At 44.3% G+C, this 21870-nt stretch overlaps 1 protein-coding gene across 2 annotated transcripts in view; it reads right to left on the reverse strand.

The window, feature by feature from the left end:
• The window catches only part of LOC143974940 (bifunctional heparan sulfate N-deacetylase/N-sulfotransferase 4-like), a 566687-nt gene that overhangs the window by 338004 nt on the left and 206813 nt on the right, over positions 1-21870 (reverse strand). The window lies entirely within an intron of this gene.

A 21870-nucleotide genomic window follows, 5' to 3' on the forward strand; every position in this document is an offset into this window, starting at 1 on the left:
CCATTACTGATTCTGTTGACTCTTTCTTCAGGGCTATGGCACAGCTATATGATGACCCCCAACATACAGCTATGGCCGAAAATGCTCTGCACATCCTGCAGCAGGGGCAGCGTCCCACATAGGATTATACAGTGGACTTTCGCACATGGGCTGCAGACACCTGCTGGAGTCAAGCTGCCCTAAGATTCAAATATCGATTGGGCTTATCAAAGTCCCTCAAGGATGAACTGGCTAGGGTAGCGATCCCCAACACCTTAGAGGGCCTCACCCAGTTAACCATACAGCTGGATAGGTGCCTCCGTGAACGTTCTTATGAAAGGTCGCAGAATCTCCGACCAGCCCAAAGACTGTTCGACACTCCTCTTTCCCTGGCATCCCTGGCATCCCCCCAGTTTTTCTGTACCTGAAGTCAAGCCCAGATGAGTTAGTCTGTTCCGCCCCGCTCTGTCGCCTGAGGAAAGGCTCTACCACCGACAAGCGAATCGTTGTTTTTATTGTGGAGACAGTGGCCATGTCTTGCAAAATTGCCACCTTAGGTCAAAGATACTATTTTACCAACCTTCTACAAACTTTTAAGTCAGGACTCAGCTCATCTCACCCTGTTCTATCAATCACCCTATCGGTGGAAAAAGAAGAATTTCAGCTGATAGCCATAATCGACTCTGGGGCCTGCAGCTGCTTCTTAGACATCACTTTGGCCAAAGGACTTGGTATCCCCCTTGTTGCCAAGAAGCAGCAGTTAAAAGTTCATTTTTCTGACGGATCTCTACCCAGTTCTGGATTGATTACCCATGAGACCCTGCCAATTTCTATGACAACCAATTCATCCATAAAGAACTAGTACGCTTTGATGTCTCGTGCTCCCCTCTGTTCCTGGTTATTCTGGGAGTCCCCTGGTTGCGAGCACACAACCCCCACATTGACTGGCTTAAGAATGAAGTACTGTTTTCATCTGCCTATTATCAGCAGCATTGCCTTGCCCCTAGTCCTAAGGACCTCACCAGCTGCCTAACCATGCAACCCGTTTATTGTCCAACCCACATGTACCTTTGGCGTACCAAGAATTTCTGGATGTGTTCAATAAGAAGGGAGCAGACTCCCTTCCACCTCACCGTCCCTACGACTGCCATTATTGAATTGCCTCCAGGTTCCAAAATCTCCTTTAGTCGTATTTTCCCTTTATCAGAGACTGAGCTTGAAACACTACGACTTTATATAGATGAAAACCTAGAAAAAGGATTCATCCGTCCCTCTTCATCTCCTGTAGGAGCTGGCATCTTCTTCGTTGAGAAAAAGGTTAAAACATCAAGACCTTGTGTAGACTACCGAGAGCTGAATAAAATCACCATCAAGAATCGCTACCCACTTCCCCTCATCCCAGAACTTTTCCAACGATTCTGTTCCACCCGAGTTTTCTCTAAACTAGATTTACGAGGTGCCTACAACCTTGTTCGCATTCGTAAGGGGGATGAGTGGAAGACGGAGCTCCGAACTCATTTCGGACATTTTAAATACTTAGTGATGCCATTCGTACTCTACAATGATCCTGCCACATTCCAGCATTTTGTGAACGATATCTTCCGAGAACATCTTAACAACTTTTCTATCATGTATTTTGATGACATTCTTGTTTTTTCATCCTCTCTAGAGATCCATCAAGTTCACATGAAAAAGGTGCCAACTATTCTGAGAACACATGGATTATACATGAAAGCCGAGAAATGCAACTTTGAAAAGGAGACTATCCAATTCTTAGGTCTGGTCATCTCCACTAAAGGAGAAACCATGGATCCCCAGAAAGTGAAAGCAATCCTAGAATGGGCGGTCCCCTCAGACAAGAAAGGCGTCCAAAGATTAATCGGCTTTTCAAATTTCTACAGGAGATTTATTAAGAACTTTTCAACCATTATATCACGCATTACCCAACTAACCCGTTTGCATTCCAGATTCCAGTGGTTCCCGGAGGCTCAGGCTGCTTTTGACAAGCTTAAAGCAGTATTTGTCTTGGCACCAGTTCTTCAGCACCCCAATCCTACATTACCCTACGTCCTAGAAGTCAATGCATCTGAAGTAGCCACAGGAGCTATTCTTTCCCAACGACAAGGCCCCAAATCATTGTTACATCCTGTAGCCTTTTTCTCTTGGAAAATGTCACAACCAGAAAGGAACTATGATGTTGGAGATCAGGAGCGTTTGGCCATCAAGACAACTTTAAAGGAATGGAGGTACTTACTTGAAGGTGCAGCACATCCCATCATGATCTTCACTGATCATAAAAACCTAGAGTACCTTAGGACTGACAGATGTTTGAAGCTGCGTCAAGCGCGGTGGGCATTATTCTTTTCAAGATTTAATTTCCACATCACCTATCGCCAATGCTCTATCCTGGATGTTTCCAGACACTCCTGAAGAAACCACTCCCAGCACAATCCTGTACACTCAAAACTTTCTCCTAATCCAGCCTGACCTAAGAGCATCTATCATTCAAGCCTCTTTCCAGTGCACAGGGCCAGGAAGTTCATCTTTAAGAAGGCATGAAGGTTTCCTATGGCATCAGGACAAAATATTTGTTCCCCAGGAAGTCAGACTACAGGCCTTAAAAAGATCCCATGACCACCTGTTGGCTGGGCATTTCGGGGTCCAGAAGACGATTGACCTTATCCAAAGATACCTGTGGTGGCCGTCCCTAAGGACTAACGACTGCAAAAGATATGGTGATTCCTGTCAGGTTTTCCAACGGAACAAGGATCACAAAACCAGGTCCTGGGATCTGTTAAGACCCTTACCAGTCCCAGAGCAGCCTTGGAAGAATATCTTGATGGACTTCATTGTTGCTCTCCCTCCGTCAGAAAATTTTACTACAATTTTGGTAGTAGTGGACAGACTTTCAAAAATTACCCACTTATTACCCATGCTCGGTACACCTTCTGCCAAAGACACAGCAAAAATCGTTATCAAGGAGATAGTTAGACTACATGGATTACCTGACCACATAGCCTCCAATAGAGGGGTACAATTTACCTCTGATTTCTAGAAAGATCTCTGCAAGATCCTGTCAATTGCGTTCTGTCTCTCTTCTGCATGTAACCCTCAGAGTAACGGCCAGACAGAGAGGACAAACCAAACTCTGGAACAGTATCTGCGGTGCTTCTACTCCTATTCTCAAGATGACTGAGCCTCCCTGCTGCCTTGCGCTGAGTTTGCCTATAACAACACCATGCACACAGCCACCAATTAGTCACCTTGTTGGGCAAACTATGGCTTTTACCCATCCTTTCTACCCAACACCATCCCTGAATCTCTGGTACTAGATGTCCAAGATAGAATAAGCTTCTTCCAGACTAATTACCAAGTTCTCCAGAGAACCATGCAAAAGGCGCAAGAGGACTTCAAGAAACAGTATGACAGAAGAAAGAGAGGGAATCCCATCTACAAGGTGGGAGACAAGGTATGGCTGCCCTCTATTACCTTCAAACTTTCTTGTCCTTCCAGGAAGCTTGGTCCAAGGTTTGTGGGTCCATTCAAAATCAAGAGGGAGGTGAACCCCGTGGCCTTTGAACTCACTTTGCCGGCCTCCTACAAGATCCATCCGGTCTTCCACATCTCCTTACTGAAACCAGCTGTGCCAAGTCCATTTTCGGGAAGAGAGGAGTTGCCACCTCCACCAGTTACCATAGGTAATGACATTGAGTATGAGGTTGAAGCCATCCTGGACTGAGAAGAGGTAGGCAGTCTCAATTTCTTGTCAAATGGAAGGAGTATCCTTCAGAGGAAAATTCTTGGGAACCGATGGGTAATATACATGCTCCAATACTTATACAGAATTTCCCCAGCAGGTACCCATAGAAGTGGTCTAGATTTGGCATCCAGAGGCTGCCCCTTGATGGGGGCACTGTCAGGGACATGGCTGCCACGGTACTGGAAATGCCGCCCTAAACACTCATGGATGCCCACGGAGGGTCCCAAGACATGCATGAGTGTGCGCCGTGCATAAGCACGCATTGGAGCATGCTGGTGTGCATCAGAGTTCATTGGCGCATGCCGGTGCGCATCAGCATGCATTGGCACACACCAGTGTGCATCAGCGCACACGCATGCGCAATATTGCGTGTGCGCAGCAGCACACAACTGACGTGACTAGCACTGATACCAGTGGCACTACTTAAGCCAGCCTGCAACCACAGGACCTTTCTGGATTATTTTCTCAGCTGCCTTGTCTACCTTGACCTTGTTTCCTGATCTGAGATACCCGTTGTGACCCGGCTTGCCTTCGACCTTGCTTCCTGATCTCCTAGTCTGACCCTTGGCCTGTTCCTGGACTCTACTTCTGCTTCCTGATTTTCTGGCTTGACCCTGGGCTTGTATCTGGACCCAGCCTGTGTTTGACCTTGACTCGCCCCTGTGTATTCACTGGACTGATCTATCTGTGCATGACTTCTGGCCTGGCTCCTGGTTTCTCTGTTCATCTGAACACAGTAATTTCTGCTCCGCCTACTCTATCCATCCCGCAGCGGCTGAAATTGAACTACAAGCAAGCACCCGGCCACCCGTGCTTCTTTGGGCACTGCGCTTCCTGTTCCCAACTTCAGGAGTGCGCTGCACCTACCGGCAAGGGGAGCCCTCTTAGCATCTTGATCTCCATACACGCACCTAACAGTTCCTATGGTTTGTGCCGTTCATGGGAAATAAGCGCCCACTCAGTGAGGAAAGGCAACCTATTCTACAATTTTGTGTCCCAAAGGAGCATCTAAGAATATAAAAAAAATGAAGAGCTGTTCTGTAACAAGGATGCAATGACACAACTAAATAAAACAAATATTTTCTTGTGACTGGAGTTTAGCTTTAAGGAGCCAGTGATTTCAGTTACAGCTTGAACAAGTTAACTGTCTTTTAGTCCTTATATTGTTCTTCAGCATCTGTGATTACCCTACTGAGTACATGGTCAAACAAAAGAATTTAGAAGGAAAGGCAGAAGGAAAAAATGATAAAGCAATAAAGCTTGTTAGGAAAGTGTAGGTAATACAACTCAATGTGCAGAGGATGATTAATAATAATATATAATATTCACAGAGTAATGTGAAAAAGTGAGATTTTGCTATAGCAAGTTGTCCACTGAATCTATAACATTAAAGGCAAATGCAATGGGGAAAATAAATGCATTGTGCTTACAATACAGTTTTGCTCTAGTGTTTCATATTATTAACCCTACATAGACAACATAGACATTGAAACTCTGTAATAAAATGCTGATTCTGCAGTATTGCTAAAATACTGCAGAGTTCAGTATACGCACACCTGTTTTAGGCTGGGTTCACACTAAAGCGATGTGGGAACGCCGCGAATGCGCGGCGTTCTCCCGCATCGCATGCCTCCTGCCGGCAGTTCACACTGCCCTATGCGGACTGCTGGGAGTGTCAGTGAAATGTTAATGACACCCCCAGATCAGTTCGCATATCGCAGTGCGATCTGCAAACTCGGACAGGAATCGGATCGCATGCTGTGAACACCCATGCGATCCGATTCTGCTGCGGACCAGAAAAAGGGTCCTGTGCGAGTTTGCGGCGGGTGCGATGCGAATTCAGCCATACTATCTGTATGGCTGAACTCGCATCGCACAGAGATCGGATGTGATTTGCACTGCAGTGCGGTGCGAATCACATCCGGTTCTCGTAGCCGCTACAGTGTGAACCCAGCCTTATGCAAGTTATTTTTATAGCACTGACAATTTACATAGTGCTTTTAAATACTGAACATTCACATCAGTCCCTGCCCTCAAAGAGCTTAATATCTAAGCTCCATATTGCACATGTATACATACACACATACACAATTTAGACAGGAGCCAATTAACCAACATGTCAGAGTTCAGAGAGGAAAACCACGCAAGTGCAGGAGGAACTTGAAAACACTTTGCAGACCATGTCTTAGTCACAATACAAGCTGATGACCCCAGTGAAGCAAGGGAGAAGTACCAGTCACAAAGCCACTTTGCCGTTATGATTTAGAAACAAACCTTTAGCCTCTTGTCAACTGCAAAATGCATATGCAGTGGTAAGAAGCTGCTTGAGATCACTACAACTCCTTTACAAATTAATACTCCTGCTTTTTTTTATCCCTTCAGTCCCCTTAAAAAATAAACGTCTCCATATTTAATTATCCCCACAGCAAAGTACATTGCAAAAGATAAAAAAGATATAAGCATTAGGAGAAATGGAATGGATAGGACAGAAAAAATAATAATAAAAAAAAAAACTTTCTGTGGCCAACAATGTAATTTATATTCTTCGTTTAGTGTCTTGGCCCTGTTTCTGGCAGTGCAGATACTATAGTATCATGCAGTAGTTTTCATAGTACACATGGAGCTATAAAGAACACCTTCTTTGAAACAAACATGCATACATACAATTTTCACAGATCTCAAAGCTACGTAGGAGGAAGGCATTGATAGCTATACCCTATGTCGTGAGTCTCATGACACAGTGATCCAACAATACATCTCCTCACACTGTTTCAGGTGCCAATCAGTTCTGGGTAAGTACCTGTGCAGAAAAAAGCACTGACTTTTATCCAGTGGAGCTCAACATAACTAGGTAACAAAGGCCACATTTGGCTCTCAAGCTACAGTTGGGCATATGGGTGGTAAACCATTATTTAGCCACATTTAGCCATGGTTTCTCACAACACTGCTAATGTATTAAGCTATTTATTCCCCTTTCCCAACTTCCAGAATTGGTATGGTTAAAAAGATTAGAAAGTCATAATCATTTAGCTCGCAAAAGGGCTACCTCTACACTATAAAGCTGATAGTCGCACTGTGTTCTAAAGAAATTATCTAATTTTTTCTGTAGTCTCTTTTCCAAGCCACTTGTTTATTACTGCTGTACACACAATGATTTTTGCTCAGTTCAGAGTTGAGTTATCACTTTCTGTTTCATGCTCTTTCAGTATGTTCCAAAGAGCTGAAATAAAACGCCTTAAAATATAGTACAACTGGGAAGAATTTCTTCTAAATAAAATAAATTGCTTCCATTTAGTATCTGCATTCAGAAGGATGCGAGTTCATTATCACAGCCATTATTTTATGAAGCAATAAATCTTGGGTCTATAATTTCTCAGTACCTTTCAAACATGATATTTTGCAGGATATAATTAAGTTTAGTTTAGAAAAATAATGGCAAAATGTAATTGCCTTGTGCATTAAAATACTATGATAAAACTATCACAATAGACCATTATCTGTGTTTTGTGATTTGTATCATGCCAATGCCAATGTCATAACTATACTATTTTATTTTATATCTTCTTTGTTGCTACTTTCTAGACTAGAACAGCAAGGTTTTTTGCAAAAATATATCCTGAAAATATTTGCAGTTTGTGACCCCATGCAAAAATTCACAGCTTATGTTTGTTAAAACATTATTATAAAAGACCTACAAAACAGTATTATGCAGCATTACAACTTAGCCAAGCCTCCACACAAAAGAATGCCAAGGGGTAGATATACAAGAGTGAAACTGAATGAACTGAAATAAAGAGCTAGAATCTAGTTGGAAGGTCACACCTTCTAGCCCTTTCAAATTCTATAAGAAGGAGCGTAATAACACAAGTCATTGATAGTGGTGCATCTATATTACTGCCCTACACTTTGCTGAGTTCAATAAAGCCAATCAGCAGCATGAGTGCCACGACAGCACTACTAAACTTTAGTCAAGATGGTATTACATCATATGGATATAGTTTATGTGAAAGACCTAATTTGCTAATAGGGATGATTTAATCAGTAGAATCAACAATTTATACATTATTGATGTACCGGGTTGTGTTATGTACATTTGTCAGTAGAGAATGACACAGTATAGGAATCCAGGTAATCATGACACATGAATTGCAGACTGGATACATCTGACTGCACTTATTCAGATGCATCAACAAATTTGCAATTTATTGGCTTACTTGATTAATGAATCAATTAGCTTATTTGGTAGCCAGCACTTTTTTGGTTGTCACCCCTACAGAGACTTTCCATGATTAACTCCAAAACAGATCATTACTCTTAATGCCACTGAAGGAAGTACACCATCTTTCAAAAGAAAATTCCACATTAACATGTTATTCTGAAAAGCATACTAGGCTTGCACTGTGGAGGATTCATTTTAGGAGCTGCTGATGTAGGACAGGATGAAAATATAGAAGACAAGTTAATTTAATATTAGAAACCATCATTGCCATCACTGCCCTGGACCATTGCCTGATCCTGCCAACCTGCAACCTGACATCCCTAAAATCTGCTGCAACCAGAGGTGCCACCAAGACCCGCCTTAGATACAAAAACCCTCAGATTTTTTCCCCGATTATGTCCCTCAGGCTTCAACAAAATGAGTGTCAGACCTATAGTGTCTTTTCCAACGGATTTCACACATCTGGGGGGAGTGCAGGCACTGCTGCAGCTCAACTTGAGTCTATTTTCTCAGACTCCAGATCTGCCTCTCCCTCAACTAGAAGCCCAGGAAAAATTCAGGCCACACAGGGACTCTGGAGACACTGGAAACACTTCAAGTATGGAGGTGAACAATCCCCTTAAGAGTAGTTTATAAGGAGAGGAGAGAGATGGGACTTTGAGTGAAGCACACAGCAGTAAATGGATTGGTCAAGTGACTGAAAAAATTTAATTTATTTATATTTCACAAATCATACATTGTTTACAAGTATTTTGGGCAACAAGCCTCTAAAAAATACTTGGGGCAACATGCCTCGTACAAAATAAATCACAGTTCAATAAATAAACATATATTGTGTAGTCTTGAGACCTTAGTTAGTAAGTAAATTAACCAAACGACCAAAATAAAAATTTCTAAATATGAATAAAAATTCAGATTATGTAAAACTTGTAATCATGGAATAGCTGTGAGGGAGGAGGAAAATCTGTGAACAGGTGAGAGAGCATTTGGTGTGGGGGTGGGACGGTTAGCAAGAAAGGAGGGATCTGTGAAAAAAGGTGAGAGAGCTGGGGGGAGGGGGATCTGTAAAAAGGTGAGAGATTTGTGCAAATGGGAGAGCTGGAAAAGGGGGGGATTTGTGCAGGGGTTATAGGAGGGAAGGGGGTTTGCAGATTGTGCAGAGGTAAAAGCTGGGAGGATAAGCTGTAGATGAGGGTGCTGAGGTGAGTTGTGGACTGAGGGTGTAATCTGTGGATGGGGGTGCAGATTTGAGTTGTTAATGGGTACACAGGTGAGTTGAGGAAGGTGTGCTAAGGGTGAGTTCCAGCACATATTTTCTGAGAAAAAAAAGCCCTGGATATGGCTCTTTATAAGAAAGGGACACTAATTCTGATAATCTTCTGGCAGAAGAAATGGCCACCAGAAAGATGTATTTCCTTGTCAATAGAACTAAGGGAATTTGACGTATTGGTTCAAAAGGCTGCTTCTGTAAAGCTGACAGAACTAAATTCAAGTCCCAGGGGTTTAGAGGCACCTTAACTGGAGGATTAAGGTGCGTTACCTCCTGTATAAAGCTTCGGACCAAAGAATGCGAAGCAAGCGGACGTTGAGACAGAACTGATAAGGCCGAGACCTTGCCCTTGATGGTACTCAAGGCCAGCTTCATCTCTAACCCTATTTGCAGAAAGTCAAGGATTCTGCTTATGACATATTTTCTGGGTTGCCAACCCCTGGATTCACACCAGGAGACATATGCTTTCCAGACTCTATGATAAATGATTCTGGAAGCTGGCAAGGTAGAAATCACAGGGCCTGAAAGCCCACGACTCTTCAGAATGTGGGTTTCAATAGCCAAACCGTTAAACTTTTGTAAGGCAGGATGGAACACTGGTCCCTGGGATAGCAGGTCTGGACTTGACGGTAGGGTCCAAGGGGAACCTACCACCATCTTCACTATTTCTCCATACCAAGATCTTCTGGGCCAAGGTGGCGCCACAGAAGCACCGACTTCTTTTCCTGCTTGATCCTGCAAAGAAGTCATGGCAGCAGCAGAATAAGAGGGAATGCATAAACCAGAGAGAACCGATGCCACAGAGTCACCAATGCATCTGTCCCACATGCAAGTGGATCCCTTGTTCTTGACACAAATTTATTGATCTTGTTGAACCTGGACGCAAAGAGATCTACATCCGGAACTCCCCATCTTGGCATATGGCCAAGAAGATGTCGGGGTGAAGAGACCATTCACCTGCAACTAACTGCTGGCGACTTAAGTAGTCCGCCTGCCAGTTCTCTACCCCCGGAATGAAGTTTGCCAATATGCACGGCACATGCTTTTTTGCCCAGATTAAGATCTGGTTTACTTCTTCCTGAGCTGCATGACTTCTGGTTTCTCCTTGGTGATTGATATAAGCCACTGTAACTTGAGCATCCAGGCTTTTAGGACTATATATGCCGCACAGGTCTCCAGAATGTTGATGGGTAAGGTCCCCTTGGTCTTGTACCACCTCCCCTGGACAGTCAACTCTTCCAGAACTGCTCCCCAACCTGAAAGACTGGCATCTGTTGTTACCACTGTCCAGGTAATTGGTAAAAAGGATTTTCCTTTTTGCAGATTCTCGGGTAACAAACCACTAACTGAGGCTCTGACGCACTGTAGGAGACAGGCACATTGGAAAATCTAACGCCTGGACCTTTTTGTTCCAGGCAGACAGGATACTGTTTTGCAGAAGTCTCATATGAAACTGAGCATAGGGAACTGCTTAGAATGAAGCCACCAATTTCCCCAGCAGCCTCATACAAAGGCTAATAGAAGGAGCCTTCTTTGCCCTGACTACCTGAATCAGTCTATTTATGGCACTGATTTTTGCCTGGGGTAAATATACGCTCTTCTGGGCTGTATCTATGGCCAGACCCAAATACTCTAGTCTTCTTACTGGATTTAAAGAAGACTCATCTAAGTTGAGGACCCAACCAAGGTATTCCAGGTAGTTGATTGTGGTGACCAAGGTTTGGTCCAAGTGGGCTACCGATCGATCTATCAAGAGCAGGTAATCTAGGTACGCTATTAGTGTTATACCCTGGCATCTTAATCTGGCTAGAGAAGGTGCAAAGATCTTTGTAAACACCCAAGGTGCAGTGGCTAGCCCGAAATGCAGAGCTACGGACTGAAAGTGACGTCTTTCTACTTCGAAACGCAGAAATTTTTGATGAGCAGGGAAAATAGGTACATGCAGGTACGCATCTTTGATGTCTATTGACGCCAGTTCTCTTCCTTGTAGGATCGAGACTACCAATTGTATTGAATGCATGTGAAAGGACCATGCTTTTAGGAATCAGTTTAGATCTTTGAGATCTTGAATGGGTCTGACATCTCCATTTGGCTTTGGTACCGTGAAAAGGTTTGAATAAAACCCCAATCCCTGCTCTTGCGTGGGAACTACCACGATAACTTTTTGTGTCAAAAGTCGCTCCAATGCTAGAAAGAGAGACTTCTTTTTCTCTGGGTCTTTGGGGACATTTGATCTGAGGAAACAAGGAGAGGGGAATTATTGGAACTCTAGTTTGTAACCTAGAGTTATTGTGGAGAGCACCCATCTGTCCTGAAAATCCTCCTGCCAGACCCTTCAGAACTTTAGCAGTTTTCGCCCCACTCGAGCGAGCGGGGACGCCCCTTCATAAAGAGGCTTTAGCGTTTTTTATTGTAGACTTCTTCCCCCAGGACTTCTTTGGTCCCTGGGTTGACTCTGAGATTTAACTTTTGAGCTTGACGGAGGAAGCCATCATGACTGCCTGGAATCTGATGCCCCTGACAGTGGAGAAAAAGCCTGTTTAAAGGAGGGACGCTTACTCCCTTTCTTAACTGGCAAAAGGGTGCTTTTCCCACTAGAGATCCTTTGGATGTTATTGTCCAAATCCTCCCCGAACAGTCTTGCACCACGAAAGGGAAACCCAGCCAGGAGCTTCTTACATGGTGATTCAGCTGACCAATTTTTCAACCATAAGATTCTATGCATATGTACCAACCCAAGCGTAAAGCGAGAGGTCTGGAGGATAGAATCTCAGATTTCATCAACAGAAAAACACAAAGCCGCCGCACATGGCTCTGCAGTGTGGGCTTTTTTTAACGTGTCCACTGCTGACAATAGTGTTGCTATCTGCAGCCTTTGCAGTCAACACATAAGTCGCGGTAAGCCCAACACTTGCCTAGGGATGACCGCCTTAAGAAGGCACATGAGCTGCCATCACCGAGCCCAGTGGGAGCAACGGAACCCACAAAGCCCCACTCTTGGCTCTCACCATCCAGCCTCGTCTTCTAATTCTCCTGCTCTTCTCTCCTCACAAATTTGTGGCCATTGGAACACCACAATGGAAGGTCCCAGGAAGGAAGCATTTCTCACAGAAGGGCATCCCAGAGCTATATGGCCATGTTCAGCGGCAAGTGAATGTATCTCTGGCACACAGTGTCGGTGCCAAAATACATCTGACCACAGACACGTGGTCTAGCAAACATGGTCAGGGAAGGTATATAACTTTTACTGCCCACTTAGTGAACCTTCTGTTGGCCGTCAAGCATGTAACCCATGGCACCCGTGTAGATTTACTGCCATGGATTGCATGCAGGCCTGCCTCTTCTTCTCCTCCTCCTACTCCATCCTCCCTCTCCTCCTCAGCTGACTCTTCCTTTTCCGCTGCTAGCGTCTCTTCTGCTGCGCCGCCCAAGATCCCCAGAACCTATTCAACATGCCAGGTGAGACGTTGCCATGCTGTGCTGCGTCTGTTGTGCCTGGAAGCCAAGAGCCACACTGGCCCTGCACTCCTTTCAGCTTTGCGTTCACAGGCAGATCAGTGGCTAACACCGCTCAATTTGACAGTTGGTAAAGTGGTGTGTGACAATGGTGCCAATCTGCTTATTGCGCATTGAAACAGGGCAAAATTACGAACGTGCCATGCATGTGCCATGCATGCCACACGTCTTAAACTTGGTCGTGCAGCGATTTGTTGTCAAATACCCTGGGGTCCAGGACATCTTGCGGCAGGCAAAGAAAATCTCGGCCAATTTCAGAAGATCTTACACGGCTCGCCTTGCTGACATTCAGCGGCAACACAATCTGCCGATCAGGCGTCTTATTTGCGATTGCCCTTCTATACGCTTGACAGGCTGCTCCAGAAGAAACATGTAGTTAACCACTACCTGTAAGAACTCTGCGGCAGAACAGGTTCTGGGAGCATGTTTTTTATTTCACTGCGCCAGTGGCTGCTCATGCAAGCGGCATGCAGACTTCTGCGGCCATTTGATGAGATCACCAAACTGGTCGGTCGTAGCCATGGCGCCGTCAGTGACATCGTACCTAATGCCTTCTTTATGGAGCGTGCATTGCCTCGTGTCATTGATCAAGCCGTGGAGGAGCAGGAAGATGAGGAAGTCGCAATGCTGGATGAATTCCCAGGGGAGCTGCTCTATCTGGGACAAGTCAACAACAGGAGTCTCAAAAGGAGTCAGAGGAGGATGGTGCCAGGACGGATGAGGAGGAGCAAGAAGAGCATGCTTTAAACCTTTCTGGGATCCCTGCTGTTGTGCGTGGATGGGGAGAGGAGAACGAGGAGGACAACATTATCCTGGATGATAAGCAGGAGCCAGGCCACCACACCACTTCCAGTTTAGTGCAAATGGGGGCCTTCATGCTCCAGTGTTTTAACAGGGACCCCTGTATAAAAAGCATAAAGGTCAAGGCCAGTACTGGATGGTAACGTACTTAGACCCCCGATACAAACACAAAATGGCGGAAATGTTACCACCATCACAGAGGGCTGTCAGAATGGAGCACTTCCAGGCCTTGCTTCGAGAAATGCTGCATTCTGCTTTTGCGTGCGCTGGCAGAGGAGGAATTCCCACTCCTAGAGAAAGAGTTGCGTGTACCAATCCAACAGCGCCTGCAAGAAGAGGTTGGTTTGAAGATGTGTTGGTGACTTCTGATATGAGGTCATTCTTTTAGCCGACCCATCGACAGGTCTCATCCGGATCCAGCATCAGGGAACGCCTAGACAGACAGGTGTCCGACTGCATCGGGTTAACGGCCGATGTGGACACTCTGAGAAGTGATGAACCCCTGGACTACTGGGTGGGCAGGCTTGACCTCTGGCCAGAGCTTGCCCAATTTGCAATGGAACTGTTGGCTTGCCCCTCATCCAGTGTCCTGTCGGAAAGGACATTCAGCGCAGCAGGGGGGATCGTGACCGATAAGAGCACTCGCCTAGCTCACGACAGTGTTGACTACCTCACATTTATAAAAAATGAATGAGGCATGGATCTCGGAGGAATTCAACACATGTGACCAGTAGACCATGTATATGCATAACTCTATAAACAATTTATTTAATCTAGCACACAGACCTTTTTTCTACCTTTGGCTCACTTCCTTGTACAAAAAAAGCACACCGTACTATATGACCTTGCCTCTCCTTCATGGCCTTCATGCGCTCCTGAATTGTCAACATTTCACAGAAAAAAAGAATGCTTGTCATTGTCGATCCCAGATTCACTTAATACTTTTGTTATCTCAGTGTCCATGTTGTGGGACTATGTGTGCACAGCTAGTAAATATTTTGTGGCTGAAAATATGACCTGGAGGTTTTTAAGGTTCGCCTGCCATGAAAGTCAATGCGGTCCGCCGCGAACCTTGTGGTTCACAAACTTTTGGTCACGTTTGCGGTTCGCGAAACGTCCTGTCCGAAATTCGTCCATCACTACCCAGGATTGCTGTTCAGGTAAAACTTTGAGAACCTGTTTAACATTGTCTCTCAAGTATTGACAAACTCCAATTGCTGCCACTGAAGCTGCCAAGGAGAAAACGTTTTTTTAAAAGGAATTCAAATTTTTTATCAGTTGGATCCCTAAGCATCTGAGCGTTGTCAACAGGACAAGTCAGACTTATATTTACGGAGGATATGGTGGCATATACCACACTTCTTCGTAATTTTTTCCTCCATAGGATAAAGTGTTGAAAACTTTTTAAGAGGAAAAAAATGTTTATCTGGGTGATCCCACTCAGAATAAATAAACTTTTCCAGTAAACTATGAACAGGAAAGGCATGTGCACTTTGTGGAGGCTTCAGTGAACTCAAACAAGAGGAGGGCTCTTTAACTGACTCAGATACAGGCAACTTAAATGTGGAGCGAACCAATCCAGTAAGAATTTGCACCAATACCTTCTCATCCTGAGAAGCTAAAGAGGGCCCTTCTCCACTTCATTCCTCAGAAAAGGAATCATCAGTCTCATCCCAGACTTCTGAGGGTGATTCCTCTCCATTTTCACAGAGTTCCTCTGTTTGAGGGTCCTGGGTGGCAGAGGAAGTGAAGATGCGATTAAGGCCACTAATCTTTGCTCTAATCCATTTATGGTTGAGGAAAAAACCTCCTGCGCAATGTATACAGGGGCTGAAGTGCCAGAAGCACAGCCCCTGACCCCGACAGCTCACCCTGTCTCCTCTGTTTGGGGGTCCTGGGTGGCAGAGGGGAACCTACTGCATTTTCTTCCACTGAGTGAAGGTGTGATTGAGGCCACCAATCTTTGCTCTAATCCATTTATGGTTGAGGAAAAAATCTCCTGCGCAATGTATACAGGGGCTGAAGTGCCAGAAGCAGTTGCAGCCCCTGACCCCGACGGCTCACCCTGGCCAGCTTCCCCAGGTCCTTCAGGGAGGGTCCTCAGAGCCTGGGGGGATCCCTTTGAGCCCCTGTTTTTTGGGGCATTTGTACCTCTTCTGTCCATAGTGCCAAGCAACAAAGGTAGAGGTACCACAAAAATGCACTAACTGCTGAGCAATGTAGGTCAGCAACTGCCACTGCTACCAAGTCTCAGTCTGGTGCTTAAGTAAATGCTGCCTGAGAATGCCTGTGTCCCACACTCACCTGCGCATGTCTGCTCTGTGTCCTTCCATAAGCCGTGTGTACCTGAAAAAGAGTGCACTTTATAGCTTGTTTAGCCAGCGATGTGAGCATCTAACCACACCCACATTGCATAATGCTCCGCCCCCTCTTCCGACCACTCTTCCGCCCCTTGCTTTTTTCAAAAACTAGTATTTTCCTGTGCGAGCCGAGGCTCTGATCCCTGAGCAAGCATGAAGGGGAGACTAGGGCGGAGGAGAGAGAAGGGCCAGTGGATGGGAAGCTGGCGTAATGGCAGTGGTGGATGGCAGCGGGTGGTGTGGTATACAACCACTCCCTGCTAAGGCTCACCCCAGCCCCCTAAGCCGTAGGGGGAGAATCCCTGAAGGAAAGAACCCTCCTACCCACATCCTACCTTGATCATGGCTGGAGGAACATACAGCGTGGACACTGAGACAGACAGATTAGGCATGAAAGGTGTGTGCTCTTGACAGCCCCCGTGGCGACTTTAAGCATAACATACATTTACTTAAAGTAGAAACATATTAGAATAACAAAATTCTTGAGGAGTCTCCCTTACCTTATCTAGCTGCAGTGTAATGTGTAAAAGACCCAATCTTCACCTCTCATGGTGGGCTCTGTTTAGAGAAAAACTTTCAGAGACTGGGGCCACCTAGAATAGGGGCATCTGCAGTTCTGAGCCTGTAAAACACCCCACCAGAAATATGGCTGAAAATACCAAATACTGGATGCCGGGGTCCAGCTCTCTAAAAAGAGGACCGTTAGAGGTAACGATGAGCCAAACACCCCCTGGTTCGGTTCACACCAGAACATGTGAACAGACCTAAACTTCGTGTGAACTTTAGAACCCTATTAAAGTCTATGGGACTCGAACGTTCAAAACCAAAAGTGCTAATTTTAAAGGCTTATATGCAAGTTATTGTCCTAAAAAGTGTTTGGGGACCTGGGTCCTGCCCCAGGGGCCATGTATCAATGCAAAAAAAGTTTTAAAAACGGACGTTTTTTCGGAAGCAGTGATTTTAATAATGCTTAAAGTGAAAAAATAAAAGTATAATATTCCTTTAAATTTCGTACCTGGGGGTGTGTATAGTATGCCTGTAAAGGGGTGCATGTTTCCCATGGTTAGAACTGTCCCTGCACAAAGTGTCATTTCTGCATGAAAAAAAGTCATTTAAAAGCACTCATGGCTATATTGAATTGTCGGCTCGCCGTAATACAGAGAACAGTCATTGAAAGTCAGTGATAAAAAAAAAAATCGTGGGGTCCCCCCCCAAATTCAATTACCAGGCCCTTCAGGTTAAGGGGAACCCCGCATCAAATAAAAAAACAAAAATGACGTGGGTTTCCCCCTAAATATCCATACCAGACCTGAATGGTCTGGTATGGATTTTTAGGGGAACTCCACGCCAAATAAAAAAAAATGGCATGGAGTTCCCCCCAAAAATCCATACCAGACTCTTTATCCGAGCACGCAACCTGGCAGGAAAAGGGGGGGCAAGAGAGCGCCCACCCCCTCCTGAACCGTACCAGGCCACATGCCCTCAACATTGGGAGGATGCCTTGGGGGTCTGTGACCCCTCAAAGCACCATGTCCCCATGTTGATGGGGACAAGGGCCTCATCCCCACAACCCTGGCCGGTGGTTGTGGGGGTCTGCGGGCGGGGGAATTATCAGAAACTGGAAGTCCCCTTTAACAAGGGGACCCCCAGATCCCACCCCCCGTTTGAAATGGTAAGGGGGTACAAAAGTACCCCTACCATTTCACAAAGAAAGTGTAAAAAAATGTTAAAAAACACACACAAAAAAAATAAATGTAGCGCTCCTGAAGAGCACGTGCTATGTTTTTGAAATTTAATGTTACACCTCAACTGCAGTTTGGTTTGGGTATAATTATTCCAAATTTGGACCTCAGAATTAGTCTGACTGGACTATAGGGTGTTCAGCCTGGCCACAGGGGGACTGTCTCTTCTGGCAGGCATGGAAACACAGTCTGGTTGGGTGCTTTAAGGTTATTTTCTCTCGGAAGCCAGCCCAGTGGGAGTGTCAGGCCGCGTACACACGGGCGGACTGTTCGCCCAACTTTGTTCGTCAAACAATCCGACAAACAGTCTGCTCAAAATTTGCATGAACGGACTTGACCACACACGATGAACGAACAGTCCGCTGAAAGCGTGCGCGATGACGTGAACGGCACGTACGACGGGACGAGAAATTCGACGTCCAATACACTGCAATGCAACCTTCGCCGTGTAAATCCTTTCTGAGCATGCGCGAAACTTAGTTTGTCGAACAAGCCTACACACGAGCGGACTGTCCGCTGAAACCAAGTTTCAGCGGACTGTCTTACGGAAATTCCGAAAAACTTTGTTCGTCAGACTGTCCGCTGAAACTGTCCGCTGAAGCCCACACACGAGCGGACTGTCCGCTGAAACACTGTTCAGCGGACAAAGTTGGGTGAACAGTCCGCCCGTGTGTACGCGGCCTCACTCTTGCTGTGCTTTCCGGGATAGGGTACTTAAGATACAGATGTCATGTGGTTCGGTGTTCCGGTCCAGAAGTATGTTCTGACTCCATGGGCCTGGTCCTCCTGACCAGCCCCCAGAAAGGCTATGGCCTGGTGTGCGAATCCACCCAACTTTATGTCTCGGGGCTGGCTAGCCCGAGGCAAGAAAACTAAGGAAGGGATTCGGAGGAGGTCTGGTGCCGTCTCCAGTTGTGGAGAGGCCCAGCAACTTTGTAGCTATCTAGGGGAGGACTCTTCAGAAGAAGGCCACATACGGGTTGGCTTCTTAGCAAGAGCCTGGTGAGGCTGAGGGACCTAAGTGAATCCAATCTCGTGGGTATCACCGAACCGGCTGAAAGATACAGGTACCAATGTTCTACAAGTCGTAGTTTCCTACATGTTCTACAACAAGGTCTGAGGCAGAGATTTATTCCTACATGTTCTACAACAAAGTCTGTGGCAGAGACTTATTCCTGATTTAAGTACCTTGTTGGCTGCTAGGCCTTGTGAGAGAGGGATTATCCAACTTGAGTGAACATCCAGCTGTGAATGGTTATTCTCTGGATTTAGTCAAAGTAAGCAAGTCCTTTATTATTGACTTTGACACTAAGAGTACCTGAACTTTCCTCCTAACCCTCTGATCCTATACTAAGAGACTGTTCGTTAACTACATTTTTGCAAATAAAAATCCCTTTAAGCGGATCTGTCGTCAGTCTCTAAAGTTTCTGGGCCATCTACCATGGGAAACCCCTATATGCAACTCGAGGTGAAGAAGGTAACGGTAAGCCCAATCAAACCAGCAGCTCCTTCAGGGGTTAGTGTTACATGGTTGATCTCTTCTCCGGCGTCCAGCGATGGGTGATCTCTTCTCCGGGGTCCAGCAATGGGTGATCTCTTCTCCAGGGTCCAGTGATGGGTGATCTCTCTCGATGGTCCAGCGCAGTGCATCCTGTCTCCACCGGGGACACTGTGGGAATCCCATCAGCCTGACTGGTTTTAGCTGAGGAGGATGGGGCCACCCATCACCTGACCCCGCCCCCCTCTGACGCAAGGGGAAACCCAGGCTTCCCCAGTGATGTACAGGTGACCCTGCCCCCCTCTGATGTAATGCAGGTTTCCTTACATCAGAGGGGAGTGGGGTCAGGTCACAGACCCCCAAAGCATCCTCCCAATGTTGAGGGCATGTGGCCTGGTATGGGTTAAGGCTCTTTTCCTGCGGCCTGCCAAGTTGTGTGCTCGGATAAAGGGTCTGGTATGGATTAAGGGGGGGAACTCCACGCCATTTTTTTTTAATTTGATGTGGAGTTCCCCTTAAAATCCATACCAGACCTGAAAGAAAAATCTATTCAATATATTTCCATTGAACCTCATTGGTGCAGATGGACTACATGGGCTACGTTTGTGTGTACTGACACATAAAGTACATCAAAGCACTGAAAACCTTGTTTTCGTTACTGTACCACCCATGCCACACTGCCCAGCAAAATAAATTAATAGTAATGGGCGTTCATGCACATTGGATGAAGCCAGCACAAAAAGTCATGGGGATTGTATTATCTGTAGAGCACTGACCATCATACACAAACACTGGTTGTACCACAAAAGAAGAAAGAGGGGAAAAGTGCTTTCATTGATAGCACGGTGAGGGGAGAATCATTGTGCTTTAAAATAAGCAAATAAACATTGTTTGTAGATTTAAAGACAGAGAGTTTGCTTTATTTATCATGTAATGCTGGATTTGGAAATTTGATATTGATATTGATACTGATACTTCAAGAACTAACACGCTGAATAATAATGCTATAATGATAAAACATCATCAGTAATAATCAAAATCATAGAAACCTATTTTATGTTAATAAATACATTTGTCCAGCATATTTAATTTGTAAATTCTGCTCAGTTGGATGTTAATACGGAAGTACAAAAGTGATAAATCATTCCTTATCACAGCCATTTTATAACTAGTATTTGGCTGAACAGCATGGGAGCCATGCTAGTACTGGTTCATTTATTGTTCCTTCACAGCTCTAGACAATTCATTTATAAAAAGAAAGGCACAGTTAATTTGTCTTTCTGAGCTATCCTCCTTCTGTAGCATGCTTATGTTCACAGTAAACTAGTGTCACATCCTTGGCTGTCCTATCCAGTCCCCTGAACAGAAAAATTATGCCACAGTCCGTGTCATATGTCTTTTAAGAAGATTTACAGAAATCGATGCTGTTTTTATGGTTCAGACTTAAAGAGAACACACCTAACTGATACCATATGCTAAAATCACTGCATAAAAATTATTAAAAAGGAACATAGTAAAAGACAGTTACAAAATGTGTTGTATAAAGAAAAAACTAATTACTTTAGGTTCTTATATATTAAAAAATGTCATTAATAGTTTTACCATTTGGTAAAAAAAATACCCAATACTAATCTGTACATTTAAAGAGATAATTTGCACTACTGAGGTCAGGGTATGTGAATTACTAGGGAAAAATAAAAGTGGTTAATCTTAAATGGAAAAAAGGGAAAAAAATGAATTTATTTGTGTATATTTATAAAGTTCTGTTCTTATTGATGCCATAGCATTGCAATCTATTTTTTTTTTACTCTTTTTTGGAATTTATACACGTACACAAGCAATATTTCTATTGTTATTAATCAATCAATCAATAAAATAACTGCCAAAAGGTTGTAGGTTTATATGACATTTACAATATTTAGGGGCTGATTAAACATTTACTAAACTGATTTCTAGCCGGCATCATAATGTGTTATATCACTCCTTTTTGGTTACATTCTTTCCCTTATAATTAATACACACAAAACTGCATAGGCGTAGACAGAAGCAGTACATTATGGGACGGGTGTTTGTTTGTTTTTTACCAGATGGGGTTATTGGCCCTTTTTCCAACCCTCAACCTGGAAGGATGCCTATATTTGTATTTTTCTAGGTCATTGCCACAGGCCTGTGCCCAGACTTTTTATGCTAAAATATTACATATTCTGAGCATTTTAAAACAATTACTTTCCAGTACAAGCAACTAGAGAGGTCAGGGATGGCTTGGTATAGATTGGGCACAGGTGCACTTGAAGAAGCAATTTTCAACCTACAGTATATTCAACATTAAATACCTGGTTTTAATTCACAGAACCCGAGTACTTGAAAAATATCATTAAAAAATCTGTTTCTATAGTAAGATAGTACTTGATCTAGTAACTACATACAAGCATTATTTTGTGATTAAAACCCAGAGTAACAATTTATTATGTTTTAAGATTTTCCTACAACAGCCAGTCATATAAATGATTTGGTTAATGGTATAAGTAGCTAATGAGGTAAGTATAGTTTCAATATTGTAAAGCCTTGTAAAGCCTTCTTTAAAGATGTGCACTACAAAGTACATATGACTAGTGACCAACCTAAAACACCAAAGGAATACTAAAGATATATATATATATATATATATATATATATATATATATATATATATATATATATATATATATATATATATATATATATA

The sequence above is a fragment of the Lithobates pipiens genome, unplaced genomic scaffold (assembly GCF_037356315.1).
Source record: "Lithobates pipiens isolate NorthernLeopardFrog02 unplaced genomic scaffold, aLitPip1_a1.2 Scaffold_13, whole genome shotgun sequence".
NCBI classification, from domain to species: domain Eukaryota; kingdom Metazoa; phylum Chordata; class Amphibia; order Anura; family Ranidae; genus Lithobates; species Lithobates pipiens.